Source organism: Electrona antarctica, assembly GCF_951216825.1.
Source record: "Electrona antarctica genome assembly, chromosome: 2".
Taxonomy (NCBI): Eukaryota; Metazoa; Chordata; class Actinopteri; order Myctophiformes; family Myctophidae; genus Electrona; species Electrona antarctica.
Genome location: NC_136807.1, coordinates 46,430,738 through 46,446,044, shown reverse-complemented (window position 1 = coordinate 46,446,044; position 15,307 = coordinate 46,430,738). Strand labels below are relative to the sequence as shown.

The window sequence follows — 15,307 nt, the reverse complement described above, 5'->3', positions numbered from 1 at the left end:
ACATGTAGACTGGTGTACACTGTAACAACCTAAACGTTCACACTCTGTAGACTGGTGTTCACTGTAACAACCTCAACGTTCACTCTACATGTAGACTGGTGTACACTGTAACAACCTCAACGTTCACTCTACATGTAGACTGGTGTACACTGTTACAACCTCAACGGTCACTCTACATGTAGACTGGTGTACACTGTAACAACCTCAACGTTCACTCTACATGTAGACTGGTGTACACTGTAACAACCTCAACGTTCACACTCTGTAGACTGGTGTTCACTGTAACAACCTCAACATTTACTCTACATGTAGACTGGTGTACACTGTAACAACCTCAACGTTCACTCTACATGTAGACTGTTGTACACTGTAACAACCTCACCGTTCACTCTACATGTAGACTGGTGTACACTGTAACAACCTAAACGTTCACTCTACATGTAGACTGGTGTACACTGTAACAACCTCAACGTTCACACTCTGTAGACTGGTGTACACTGTAACAACCTCAACGTTCACTCTACATGTAGACTGGTGTACACTGTAACAACCTCAACGTTCACTCTACATGTAGACTGGTGTACACTGTAACAACCTCAACGTTCACTCTACATGTAGACTGGTGTACACTGTAACAACCTCAACGTTCACACTCTACATGTAGACTGGTGTACACTGTAACAACCTCAACGTTCACTCTACATGTAGACTGTTGTACACTGTAACAACCTAAACGTTCACACTCTGTAGACTGGTGTACACTGTAACAACCTCAACGTTCACTCTACATGTAGACTGGTATACACTGTAACAACCTAAACGTTCACTCTACATGTAGACTGGTGTACACTGTAACAACCTCAACGTTCACTCTACATGTAGACTGGTGTACACTGTAACAACCTCAACGTTCACTCTACATGTAGACTGGTGTACACTGTAACAACCTCAACGTTCACTCTACATGTAGACTGGTGTACACTGTAACAACCTCAACGTTCACTCTACATGTAGACTGGTGTACACTGTAACAACCTCAACGTTCACTCTACATGTAGACTGGTGTACACTGTAACAACCTCAACGTTCACTCTACATGTAGACTGGTGTACACTGTAGGGCATTAACGACTTGAGATTTTTCCAAGTCGACTTGTCAGACAGTAAAGTCGAAGTTGAGTCGATTTATCGTTTTGTACGACGGGGGGTGGGGGGGGGGGGGGTGGAGGAGCGCGCGCTCAAATACGGAGCATGTCAAACAAAGCACTGCGCACACACAGTGGCCTCTCCAATATGGCACAGTGTATGTATCATCTATATGGCAAAGCGCTGATTATCAAAACATAAAACTATAATAGTAAATACTAAACAGTGTGTGCGTCGCGCGTCCCCGTGGGCCGCGGAGAGGCTCACGGAGTCACGGCCCGGTCGCGAACCGTTTGTTGGTCCGCCGGCCACGGGGAAGAGAAAAGGAATAAAAAAGGTAGGTGGCGGATCTACCCTTTATAGAACGAACGTAGCGATATGCTGTGAGCTTAGCCTGTTGCTAACGCGACCGCCCTTCTCTCTCTCTCTCTCTCTCTCTGAGTCTCTCTCTCTCTCTCTCTCTAACGCGTCTCTCTCTCTCTCTCTCTCTCTCTCTAACGCGACTCTCTCTCTCTCTCTCTCTGAGTCTCTCTCTCTCTCTCTCTCTCTAATGCGTCTCTCTCTCTCTCTCTAACGCGACTCTCTCTCTCTCTCCCCCGTTGAAGTTGCAATAGTTGGATCACTCAACACAGACCAGAAAAGATAACACAACAGGAGAGGGGGCATCATTGGCACACAGCGCCAGCAGCAGCGCGCAGCACAGCGCAGCGGCCCGAGAACACAATACAAAATATGATATGGGGAAAACTTTTTTTTTTTTTTTCAACTTTCGACTTGTCCTAATGTGAATCGACTTGTGTTAATGAAATCGATAAATCGATTTTTTAGTGAATGCCCTAGTACACTGTAACAACCTCAACGTTCACTCTACATGTAGACTGGTGTACACTGTAACAACCTCAACGTTCACTCTACATGTAGACTGGTGTACACTGTAACAACCTAAACGTTCACTCTACATGTAGACTGGTGTACACTGTAACAACCTCAACGTTCACACTCTGTAGACTGGTGTACACTGTAACAACCTCAACGTTCACTCTACATGTAGACTGGTATACACTGTAACAACCTAAACGTTCACTCTACATGTAGACTGGTGTACACTGTAACAACCTCAACGTTCACTCTACATGTAGACTGGTGTACACTGTAACAACCTCAACGTTCACTCTACATGTAGACTGGTGTACACTGTAACAACCTCAAAGTTCACTCTACATGTAGACTGGTGTACACTGTAACAACCTCAACGTTCACTCTACATATAGACTGGTGTACACTGTAACAACCTCAAGGTTCACTCTACATGTAGACTGGTGTACACTGTAACAACCTCAACGTTCACTCTACATGTAGACTGGTGTACACTGTAACAACCTCAAGGTTCACTCTACATGTAGACTGGTGTACACTGTAACAACCTCAACGTTCACTCTACATGTAGACTGGTGTACACTGTAACAACCTCACCGTTCACTATACATGTAGACTGGTGTACACTGTAACAACCTAAACGTTCACTCTACATGTAGACTGGTGTACACTGTAACAACCTCAACGTTCACACTCTGTAGACTGGTGTACACTGTAACAACCTCAACGTTCACTCTACATGTAGACTGGTATACACTGTAACAACCTAAACGTTCACTCTACATGTAGACTGGTGTACACTGTAACAACCTCAACGTTCACTCTACATGTAGACTGGTGTACACTGTAACAACCTCAACGTTCACTCTACATGTAGACTGGTGTACACTGTAACAACCTCAACGTTCACTCTACATGTAGACTGGTGTACACTGTAACAACCTCAAAGTTCACTCTACATGTAGACTGTTGTACACTGTAACAACCTCAAAGTTCACTCTACATGCAGACTGGTGTACACTGTAACAACCTCAACGTTCACTCTACATATAGACTGGTGTACACTGTAACAACCTCAAGGTTCACTCTACATGTAGACTGGTGTACACTGTAACAACCTCAACGTTCACTCTACATGTAGACTGGTGTACACTGTAACAACCTCAAGGTTCACTCTACATGTAGACTGGTGTACACTGTAACAACCTCAACGTTCACTCTACATGTAGACTGGTGTACACTGTAACAACCTCACCGTTCACTATACATGTAGACTGGTGTACACTGTAACAACCTAAACGTTCACTCTACATGTAGACTGGTGTACACTGTAACAACCTCAACGTTCACACTCTGTAGACTGGTGTACACTGTAACAACCTCAACGTTCACTCTACATGTAGACTGGTATACACTGTAACAACCTAAACGTTCACTCTACATGTAGACTGGTGTACACTGTAACAACCTCAACGTTCACTCTACATGTAGACTGGTGTACACTGTAACAACCTCAACGTTCACTCTACATGTAGACTGGTGTACACTGTAACAACCTCAAAGTTCACTCTACATGTAGACTGTTGTACACTGTAACAACCTCAAAGTTCACTCTACATGCAGACTGGTGTACACTGTAACAACCTCAACGTTCACTCTACATATAGACTGGTGTACACTGTAACAACCTCAAGGTTCACTCTACATGTAGACTGGTGTACACTGTAACAACCTCAACGTTCACTCTACATGTAGACTGGTGTACACTGTAACAACCTCAAGGTTCACTCTACATGTAGACTGGTGTACACTGTAACAACCTCAACGTTCACTCTACATGTAGACTGGTGTACACTGTAACAACCTCAACATTCACTCTACATGTAGACTGATGTACACTGTAACAACCTCAACGTTCACTCTACGTAGACTCGTGTACACTGTAACAACCTCAACATTCACTCTACATGTAGACTGTTGTACACTGTAACAACCTCAACGTTCACACTCTCAGAGTTCATTTAAAGACAGTTTAAAGGCTAACTGAGTGGTTCTTGTATTTGTTGTATTTGTTGGCATAGTTTTACTAAGGTTATGTTTAGGAATAAGGTTAGGTTTAGCCATAGTTTTACTGATGTTATGTTTCTGGTTTAAGGACTAGTATTGTACCATACTATTGTCTGAGTACAGAACAAAGAATGTTTGCTTTCGCCATCTTTGTTGAAGAAGAGTCTGGGCAATTAAGATTTAGTCTTACTAGAAGTACTAAAAGTTTCTCAATCTTATATTTGACTGTGGTTATGTTTAGGAATATGGTTAGGTTTAGCCATAGTTTAACTGAGGTTATGTTTAGGAATAAGGTTAGGTTTAGCCATAGTTTAACTGAGGTTATGTTTAGGAATAAGGTTAGGTTTAGCCATAGTTTAACTGAGGTTATGTTTAGGAATAAGGTTAGGTTTAGCCATAGTTTAACTGAGGTTATGTTTAGGAATAAGGTTAGGTTTAGCCATAGTTTAACTGAGGTTATGTTTAGGAATAAGGTTAGGTTTAGCCATAGTTTAACTGAGGTTATGTTTAGGAATAAGGTTAGGTTTAGCCATAGTTTAACTGAGGTTATGTTTAGGAATAAGGTTAGGTTTAGCCATAGTTTAACTGAGGTTATGTTTAGGAATAAGGTTAGGTTTAGCCATAGTTGACTGAGGTTATGTTTAGGAATAAGGTTAGGTTTAGCCATAGTTTAACTGAGGTTATGTTTAGGAATAAGGTTAGGTTTAGCCATAGTTTAACTGAGGTTATGTTTAGGAATAAGGTTAGGTTTAGCCATAGTTGACTGAGGTTATGTTTAGGAATAAGGTTAGGTTTAGCCATAGTTTAACTGAGGTTATGTTTAAGAATAGGGTTAGGTTTAGCCATAGTTTAACTGAGGTTATGTTTAAGAATAGGGTTAGGTTTAGCCATAGTTTAACTGAGGTTATGTTTAAGAATAGGGTTAGGTTTAGCCATAGTTTAACTGAGGTTATGTTTAGGATGAGGTTAGGTTTAGCCATAGTTGACTGAGGTTATGTTTAGGAATAGGGTTAGGTTTAGCCATAGTTGACTGAGGTTGTGTTTAGGAATACCAGGTAGAGACCGATCCGAGGTCGCCAGATTTGAAGAATCATCACACCACTAAAAACATCTAAGAAACGGGAACAAAACATTGAAAACATGAGGGCATAGTTTAAAAAAAACGCTTGTGTAAATGATGTTCCGCGCAGAACTAACAAAATATGGGACATCTTTCTGGCCCACATTAGAGCTGTAACATCATAGAACAGGAGGTGTGGGGGGTATGGCTGCCTGATAAGTGCTGTTTTGTTTTTGTTCTGTTATATGTTTATTTTCTTAGAGAAAGACGTGGACGGTTTAGCATCACCAGATAAGTAGACCAAATATACAAACATGCCTAGACATAAACAGAGAGACATGTAGACACACAGACACGGTAGAAAACTCTCTTCATTTAACTCTGAGAATGACCCGAATTGACCCGTCTGGGTACATTTTACCGTGTAGCAGGTGCTTCGGTTTGATTGTATTTTGAAGTTTAAATTTAGCATTGTTGCTATACTTTATATCAGACAGAAAAGTGTAGAGACAGTGACTATCACCTCCATGAACCAATAGTGTTCGTATAGACGCTCGACAAAGCTACTGCGCCACCCGAGTGCCACTTTTAAATATTAGGCCTAATTAAACAAATTCTTTCTTTCCTTTCTTACACTTTGCTGCATGCTGAAAATATAGCTTGTAGATCTGCTATTTTCAGAGTGCAACACCCATCCCGAACACAACCAAACCAATTACTTTTAGTTCTACTGGATCTCTTCTCCACTAGTCCTTCCCTAACATTTAGTCTAGTTTTTAATTGTTGACGAAATTGTCAACATATTTACATAATTTTAGTCGTCATAGCTTAGTCATTATTTCGTCATGTGTTTGTTCTGACGTACTAAGAGTCCGACAGGCATTAGTTCCGACACCCTAACCTAACCCCTAACCTCACAGGGAAGAGTCCGACAGGCATTAGTTCCGACACCCTAACCTAACCCCTAACCTCACAGGGAAGAATCCGACAGGCATTAGTTCCGACACCCTAACCTCACGGGGAAGCCACGGCTGAGTTTTATCCGGGCCACGCAGTGTCGGACTGTTGCATGTCGGACCAACGTCTGCACCCTGTACTTCTTTGCCCTTTTGTCTGTAACTTTCCGCCGCTGTGCTGTCTCTGCATGGCGCACGCTGCATTTTCCCCTGCAGGATCAATAAAGATATATCTACCTATGTTGGGAAACAGTGCATTCATATCCCAGTGGTGCGGTGCGGTGGTGTGGTGGTGACACAGGGCCCCACGCAGCACCATGCCGTCTCGCTAAACGGCCCTAATGTGCGTTAATCCGGCGGATTAGACTTGTCTGCTCAGATGACAGGACTTTCCCCTCCTTCGTCAGCACACTTCTGTTGTGCCCGCTGAGGTTAACACGCGATACGCGCCGACGTGACACACAATACCCTCCGAAACACCCTGCCAGGGATGGGATGCCACCGCCATGCCACACAGAGAGGGAGAGAAAGAGAGTTCCTGGTGCCCAGCGGGTTGGCATATGCAAGTACATTGACTCAAGCACTGTACTTAAGTACAATTGTAAGGTATGTTTGGCCTTGTTCAGTGTTACAATCTTCCAATAGTTTTAATTCTACTCCACTAGAGAGAGAGAGAGAGAGAGAGAGAGAGAGAGAGAGAGAGAGAGAGAGAGAGAGAGAGAGAGAGAGAGAGAGAGAGAGAGAGAGAGAGAGAGAGAGAGAGAGAGAGAGAGAGAGAGAGAGAGAGAGGGCAGTTATGCAGTATGGCAGCCTCCTAATTGCTTGCGGCTCCTGTTGTGTGTTTGGCTTTGTTTGAGCACGTCCAATAGAACCAGGCACAGGGGAGCGCTCTGCCAAAGTAAACACACACACACACACACACACACACACACACACACACACACACACACACACACACACACACACACAGCCCCCGACCATAGCAAATGCTTTTATGGCAGGGTATAGACGTTATAGTAACCTGACACCCAGCACCAACAATGAGTAATAAAGACATTTCCACCCCCCCTCCAATTGGAGAGACCCCCGTGTGTCTCTGGTTTCCTGACATCAGGGTCCTGACATGTCACTTTAGGAACAATGGTCTTGTGCCAGGCCTTACTTACAGCGCAAGCACACACATGAACACGCACACACACGCCCCTGCTGCACTTTGCTCCATGTTTTGAGCCAACCCAGCACCAGTGGCGCTATAAGTAACAATGTACAATGTCCTTTGTTACTAAGTACTAGCCTGAGTGCCTGACACTCAACCTGATTTGTGTTTCGCTCCATTATTCAGGCTGAGATGGGGGGCGATTGGTGATTTTCAGGGAAGGGACATGGCGTCGGATGAGTTCAGAGCAGGGGTCACAACACACAATAAAAAAACGGTTGGGGGCAGAGCTTTCTCACATCGTGCCCCCTGTCTCTGGAACGCTCTCCCTCAGGATGTCAGAAATGCAAACTCCCTGGACATATTTAAGTCAAGGCTAAAAACACACCTTTTTTCTATGCACTACGGTTCCGCCTAGTTTTAATCTGTATGATTCATACAGCTATGCACATTTTACCATGATTTACTATGTTTTTTATTGCTATGCTATTTGTGTCTTTGATTTGTTTTTTGTTTTTTGATGTATTAATGCTGTAAAGTGCACAGAGACCCCCTGGGGTGATTTTGTACTATAAATAAAATAAACTGAAACTGGGTCATCACCATGCTGGCTTGTGGTGGACATTTTTGTCCAAATATGTTTTTTTTGCCACGGACATACGAGTGGACAATAACATCACCAGAAACCAGTCTGTAACTCTGAGAGTGTTCAAATGGGACTCTTTACGTGTCCAAATGTGTTCTCCGCATGTGACCCATCTCTGGGAGCGGTGAGCCGCAGCCAAGGAGCGGTGAGCTGCAGCCGTGCCACGCTCGGGAATCATGTGTTGATTTGCCCCCCACCCCAAAGCCGGCAGGCATAGGGTCCCATTTTTACAGTCTTTGGTGTGACCCGGCCGGGAATCGAACCCCGACCTCCCGGTTTCAGGTCGGACACTCTAACCACAAGGCCACTGTCTGGTGTCTGGTGTCTAGTTGGACTCCTAATATGCTATAGTGTCGTAGTAAATAAGTGTCATACATATTCTGGAAGGAAGCCTCCATGGGACTTGGCATTCACTATGTCTTTGGGTCCAAATGCATTGCACACACACACACACACACACACACACACACACGCACACACACACACACACACACACACACACACACACACACACAACTCTTTTGAAGTTGCATGACAGACAACTGTGTGATGTAGCCGTGTGCGTGTGCGTGCGTGCGTGCGTGCGGGCATTTTCTTTTCTCCACAACTGTATCATAATCTTGAACATATATATGTATACATATTCTCACACTGGAAAATCTGTGGTAATTTATGGAAAGTGCTGTTATTGACCAGTAAAACACCAGGCTATGGGGTGATTTTCCAGTGAAAGCTGTCTTGGGAACAGTGGGAAGTGTTTGTGTCACGTTCTCACATGTTCCTCAGCAGAACATAGAGCTGATACAGCTGCACGTTGGCAACGGCCCCGTTTCATTTAACAGGCTATAGATTTACTCACTGCTGCTATAGCACCGTGGTTTAGTAACGTCATGGAATGGGTTAATCGGAGAGAGAGAGAGAGATTTTGGTGTGTGTGTGTGTGTGTGTGTGTGTGTGTGTGTGTGTGTGTGTGTGTGTGTGCGTGTGCGTGTGCGCGTGCGCGTGCGCGTGCGTGTGTGTTTCAGACTGTGTATTTCTAATTTGTGTTTGTATCTATTTATTATTTTCATAATCTTTAGGAAGTAACACTTAGGTGCTTTTCATGGAGGAAGCATCATGTGCGTTCGTGCATGTCAGTAAATGAGAAGGTGAGAAAGTGTGAGAAAGAGAGTAGGCCTACACGAGGAAGTCATTCAGTTTATGGTCCAACTCTCTCTCTCTCTCTCTCTCTCTCTCTCTCACACACACGCACACACACAGTCAATGAGGCACGGCGCACACTGGTACGCATCCAAACCAGGTAAAACACCACCTTAAACCTGACCTCTGAATGCTTAATCCTAACCCTTAAAGAGTATAGTTCACCCACAAAATGACTTATTTTCTATCAGTTACACACCCCTTAATTGAAGCCTTGAAGTCAGGAAGATTTTTTTGTCTCATTCCCAAACCAATAATTTGATGGCTGGGTGGCTGGTCAGGTGGAGGAGACTCAATTGAAGCGTAATTGATTCTCCTCCCGGAGATTCACGGATGGATTTGGTTCCATATGTATACACTCTCAGAGTTACACACCTGTTCTTTGACTATATAGAAGTGTCTATTTGTACGTCTTTTGATGAATTGAACATGGTGGACCCTCTTGTAAACAAGTGTAATGCTTAATTGGGTCGTCCACTCACAGTTAACAGTCTTTGTATGGAGTTTGTGCTTGAAATGTACTGTAATTTTGCAAACTGTTAATACATATTTCAATCAATCAATCAATCAAAAACCTGTACGGAGGCATTTGTAACCCAGTGAAGAGAAAGAAGAGATCTGCACACTGTCTTTAAATCTCCCAAAATAATTGAATAACAGAGCGGACGGAAAAATACAACGTTTCGGCCTAACCGGAATTCGTCAGGTATATACTGAAGCAGTGCGTGGAAGTGCAGGTATGTATATAGGGCATCTTCAAGTGGTAGAGCCACGTTTTCGATGCCAACGTACCTGAGAGCACTGATGCTGTGGCCTGCCTGTTTAAAATGCATGGCAACAGGATTGCGTTCATCTCCACATCTACATAGACAGACCGCTGCTCACTGATGCGGGTGCGAAGGGGTCTGTTTGTTGTCTGTCAAGGACCCCCAAATTGACACTAATTAGCCCGCGGACCCCTATTGAGGGTATGTGCGTGACATCATCGTACCTGGAAGTTATGCGGGAACGCCCACTGAGTGGCAAAAAACTACTTTCTGGCCTTGACAGCCCATTCATCCAAACAGAAAAGTCCTGTCTGATTGCATTAAACAATGTTAAACTCACCAACATTGCAGCTGAACGAAAATCTTGAATTATCCTCTTTCTATCTGCAAAGTTTTTGTTTCATGAAAATCCACCATAGAAACGTTATGAGCTACTTTCTGTCAAGAAATGCCCTGCATTTGATTATTTTTCTAAGTGTCAGAGTTTGGAAGTGCTTGTTTTCAATAACACAACATTTTGCTGCCTCCTGCATTGTGACATTTAGAAACAGGTGGTACGCAGGACGGTTGAGTGATTTCCAACGAGCGCTTCCAAACTCCAACACTCCATGCTGCTCAATGTTTTGCCACTCAGTCTAGATGAGGGGGGCGTGTCCTGATGGGAAAATCATGCCTGTGCATACTCTCTATAAGAGAAGATTTGTACGGCTCTAGCAGAGATTCTCAACCCGTTTAATTTCAAGGACCCCCAGTTGGACATGCATTAGTCTACGGACCCCTGTTTACTGGCATTTCTATCTCTGGGACCCCACATTTATATTGTAAAATCAAGGTTAATTTAACTCTCAGAGTTACTGACCCATACAGGTCCATTTGGTTCCAAACTACCACTTAGCTGGGGACCCCTTGGAACTCCCACAAGGACCCCTGGGGGTCCTCGGACCACACTTTGGGAACCACTGCCCTAAGCCACAAGGGCATTTGATAATGTACACCACATTAGGTACAACACAAATTTTGATAGGTCTTCCACTGTGGGGTTTTGGTTTTGGTTTTGGTTTTGGCCGTGAAGCCGCATTGGGAACATGTTACCACATCTATCACAGAGCCTTCATTAGTGTCATCACATGTTACCACATCTATCACAGAGCCTTCATTAGTGTCATCACATGTTACCACATCTATCACAGAGCCTTCATTAGTGTCATCACATGTTACCACATCTATCACAGAGCCTTCATTAGTGTCATCACATGTTACCACATCTATCACAGAGCCTTCATTAGTGTCATCACATGTTACCACATCTATCACAGAGCCTTCATTAGTGTCATCACATGTTACCACATCTATGACAGAGCCTTCATTAGTGTCATCACATGTTACCACATATATGACAGAGCATTAGTGTCATCACATGTTACCACATCTATCACAGAGCCTTCATTAGTGTCATCACATGTTACCACATCTATCACAGAGCCTTCATTAGTGCCATCACATGTTACCACATCTATCACAGAGCCTTCATTAGTGTCATCACATGTTACCACATCTATCACAGAGCCTTCATTAGTGTCATCACATGTTACCACATCACAGAGCCTTCATTAGTGTCATCACATGTTACCACATTTATCACAGAGCCTTCATTATCACATGTTACCACATCTACCACAGAGCCTTCATTAGTGTCATCACATGTTACCACATCTATCACAGAGCATTAGTGTCATCACATGTTACCACATCTATGACAGAGCCTTCATTAGTGTCATCACATGTTACCACATCTATCACAGAGCCTTCATTAGTGTCATCACATGTTACCACATCTATCACAGAGCCTTCGTTAGTGTCATCGGTAGTCTCGCGTAGCCAGACAACTATTCCACAATCTCTGAATGCTATATAGAGTCTGGGACTATAGCTATGAGCTGAGTAAGGAAGCTGCCATTTCCGTTCACGAAAATATATTTTAAAATATCTTTACATTTTATTTTTGTATTTTCTTTTCTGCTAAGCAACAAGCTTTATATGCTTAGATGATTTCTATTTATATTAGAATACATTTGCGTTACTGTAAAGACGAAACGGAAGTGGGGAGGAGGCTCCACTTCCGCTTTATATTTTACTCATGATAGCTCCGATTCTTAATCCTAAATATTTTCCTAATTGTAACTCCTCTAACTCCCCAAATATTTGTAAATGTTTCTTATGGAGACAATGTGATGTGCACGCACACACACACACACACACACACACACACACACACACACACACACACACACACACACACACACACACACACACACACACACACACACACACACACACACCACCTGTATATAATAAGTGTAGCATGCAGAGAGATGTGAGTGGAAAGTATTGTAATGAGAACTGTGATGTAATCTTACTGTGCGCTATTTAAGCCTTATCAGCCTGATGATCTGAGCTCCTGTCAGCAGCACTGGTCCCTTTTTATTAAAGAACACGCAGGTGTGTGTGTGTGTGTGTGTGTGTGTGTGTGTGTGTGTGTCTGTGTGTGTGTGTGTGTGTGTGTGTGTGTGTGTGTGTGTGTGTGTGTGTGTGTGTGTGTGTGTGTGTGTGTGTGTGTGTGTGCGCGTGTGCGTGTGCGTGTGCGTGCATGCGCCTGCCTGCCCTGCATAATGATGTGTGAATCAATGTCATATTTGTGTTGCTGTGGGTCAGAAACGCCTTATCCCGATATTTTTTTGCTGGGATTTTTTTTCATAATAAAGGCGCTACAGTGCCAAGCAGATGAGGCAGATTTTGCTCCGAAAAGCTCCGCCTTCCATTACCCCCAAAACCGGGATGCATAATCTTATATATTCCAAACGAGATGATTGCTGAAGTCAGAAATGAAGACAGAACATTGCCGTTTTGGGCAAAACCATGGAGAGCATCATAGATTTAGAGTTATGAGCCACTTTAGTCGGGCCGTAAACAATAAGGAAGTGAACGGCAGTGCGCATGCGCGAAACCGGTCTAGGATCGTTGAAGAAGGAAAGACAAAAACAAAAAAGAAAAATAATAATAATTACAGCAATCTCGGTTGATATCATTAAAAAGGACCTACAGTAAAGACATCCAAGCACCCCCACAGTTTGATTAGAAATGACGTGTATACATGTCCTTAGCATAATTAGTGTTAACCGTTCTTCCATAAATGAACGCCCTACTTGATCACAGACAGTACAGCGTCACACAAAAGCATCAAAAGTAGCAGATCCACACATTTTGAGCTTGTATATCTCATACAAAAATGTCCTGCCTAACAACATGGCCAAAATGGGGAAGTCAGGGATAATGTGTTTAATTCACATTAATTAAAAAATAAACTACTTGGAACGATGCAAGTTGGAAATGCATGCCCCATCTATGTATTATATCTGTGTCCCTTTTATGCCCATATATGGAGTTCTTTATCAGGCATGCCCAAATGTAGAGTCTATATGCAGATGTCAGAACAGTATTATGATGTTCTATATATGAAGATCTAGGGGTGATCAGGTGTGATAAATAGGCTAATTTGGGCCCTGTCCAGAGCCTTTAGAGTGGTGCCGTTGGAAATGAATGCCCCACTCAGTTATATGTCTCTGTCCCTTTTATGGCCATATATGGAGTTCTTTGTCAGGTATGCTCAAATATGGAGTCTATCCAAACGTCAGAATGACAGGCCAGCTCCATATATGGACCCTGGGCAGGGGCCCTGTCCAAAGCCCGGGCAGAGGCCTTTTTGGGCGGTTCTGGACAACCGTGGGTCCGACCAACTCTACACCGGGCACTGCACTCCCAGAGGTAGTGTGGAACGCGTGTGTCGAATTTGAAGTCGGTGGGGCGAACGGTTCTCAGTTGCGTGGATTACAACAGCTTGCGCACGCACACGCACGCACGCACGCACGCACGCACGCACGCACGCACAAAGACTTGGTGCATTTATAGATAGATTCATTAATTAATTAAAGCTGCTATAAGCAATATTTTTTCAGTATTTCTCAAAATTTGAATGATCTTTTCGTTTTTTGTATTTAGACAGCCAGCAATGGGTAAAACGCTCCAAAAAAATTAGTCTCTGTGACACATCTAGCGACCGCAATCTGCATTCAAAGATTTTCCTAGAAGCTTTGTCATTGGTCGATTTGCCTGTCTACCTCCTGATTGGTTAGTCATTTCTGCAGTTTTCGACCAATGACAAAGCTTCTAGGAAAATCTTTGAATGCAGATAGAGTGGCCCCTAAGATATATCATGTGTAGTTCATGTTATTGTTGACTTCTTCCGGACGGACATGTGTTGGAGTGACATCAGCGGGTATTCTACTTGATGACATCATCACGCAATGACATCACAATGTCGTCACAACCACGTCCTATAAAATAAATCTTCAAATCCCCAAACATTTATTTAAGCGCATTCCTACTTTAACAGAGCAGGATTCTACGAATCCAATTTGATCACCGGTGTGAGAAATGTCCTGCTACAGATTGGTACATCTGAACGGAGGACCCAAGCGAAGCTGTTATGCTGCTGTTTCAGTGGAGCACAAGGTTTACGCATTCGGAGTGGTCGGTTACGGCGACAACGCTCACATTGGCGTGCACGTTTTGGACACAGTGGCTTTGCTCTGCAGGAGCTTGCCCCCACTGACACCCGGAAGAATGGAACATTCCCTTACGGATTACCTCCTGGGCTGCACTGCCGTGCTGATAGGAGATACCGTCTACATCTGGGGAGTGTATCCTCACTGCAACAGCAACGTGCTTTATGCATTTGATGTCGACACCCACAGATGGTCCACACCCAGGGTTTCAGGGACGGTTCCGGAGGAGAGGAGGGAACACTCAGCCTGTGTCTTGGGGAAGCTCATGTATATCTGTGGAGGACGCGATCGGCTCGGTGTACCCACTAATGGCCTCTACAAGCTGGACACCAGCACGATGTTCTGGTCTTTAATCGACGCCAGAGGCACTCCTCAGCCTATTTTCTCTGCCGCCATCATCGAGACAAAGATGTTTGTATGTGGCGGTTGTAAGGACCTCTTCCGTCCGAACGTGTCTCTGTGTCAAATCAGTGTGTTTGACACAGAGACTAACTCCTGGCTGTTCACGCCTTCTGCACCGTTACTTCCAAATGAACTCTTGTATTCAACCAGTCATTCAGCCTTTGCCTACAATGAAGACTTGTACATTTACAGGTATGGCGGACCGTACTCCAGTGGAGTGGATCTGTGGAGGTTCAATCCAGATACCCTGTCCTGGAAGGGGGTTAAGCCCAAGGGGAAAGGCCCGTGTTCATCATGGATATGTACATCATGCCGGGGAGGTCCCATTATCCTCTTTGAAAGAAGGTCACCCAGCAACCTGTACATTTTGGACTTAAGTCCTAGTCTGAAGACGTTATGCAAGCTAGCGG

The 15,307-nt window shown here is 43.8% G+C and overlaps 1 protein-coding gene across 1 annotated transcript in view; it reads left to right on the top strand.

Moving 5' to 3' along the window:
* LOC306933488 (ERC protein 2-like) overlaps window positions 1-15,307 on the top strand; it is a gene marked incomplete at its 3' end in the record, with an annotated part of 259,097 nt that overhangs the window by 193,539 nt on the left and 50,251 nt on the right. The gene's annotated exons all lie outside the window — the stretch shown is intronic.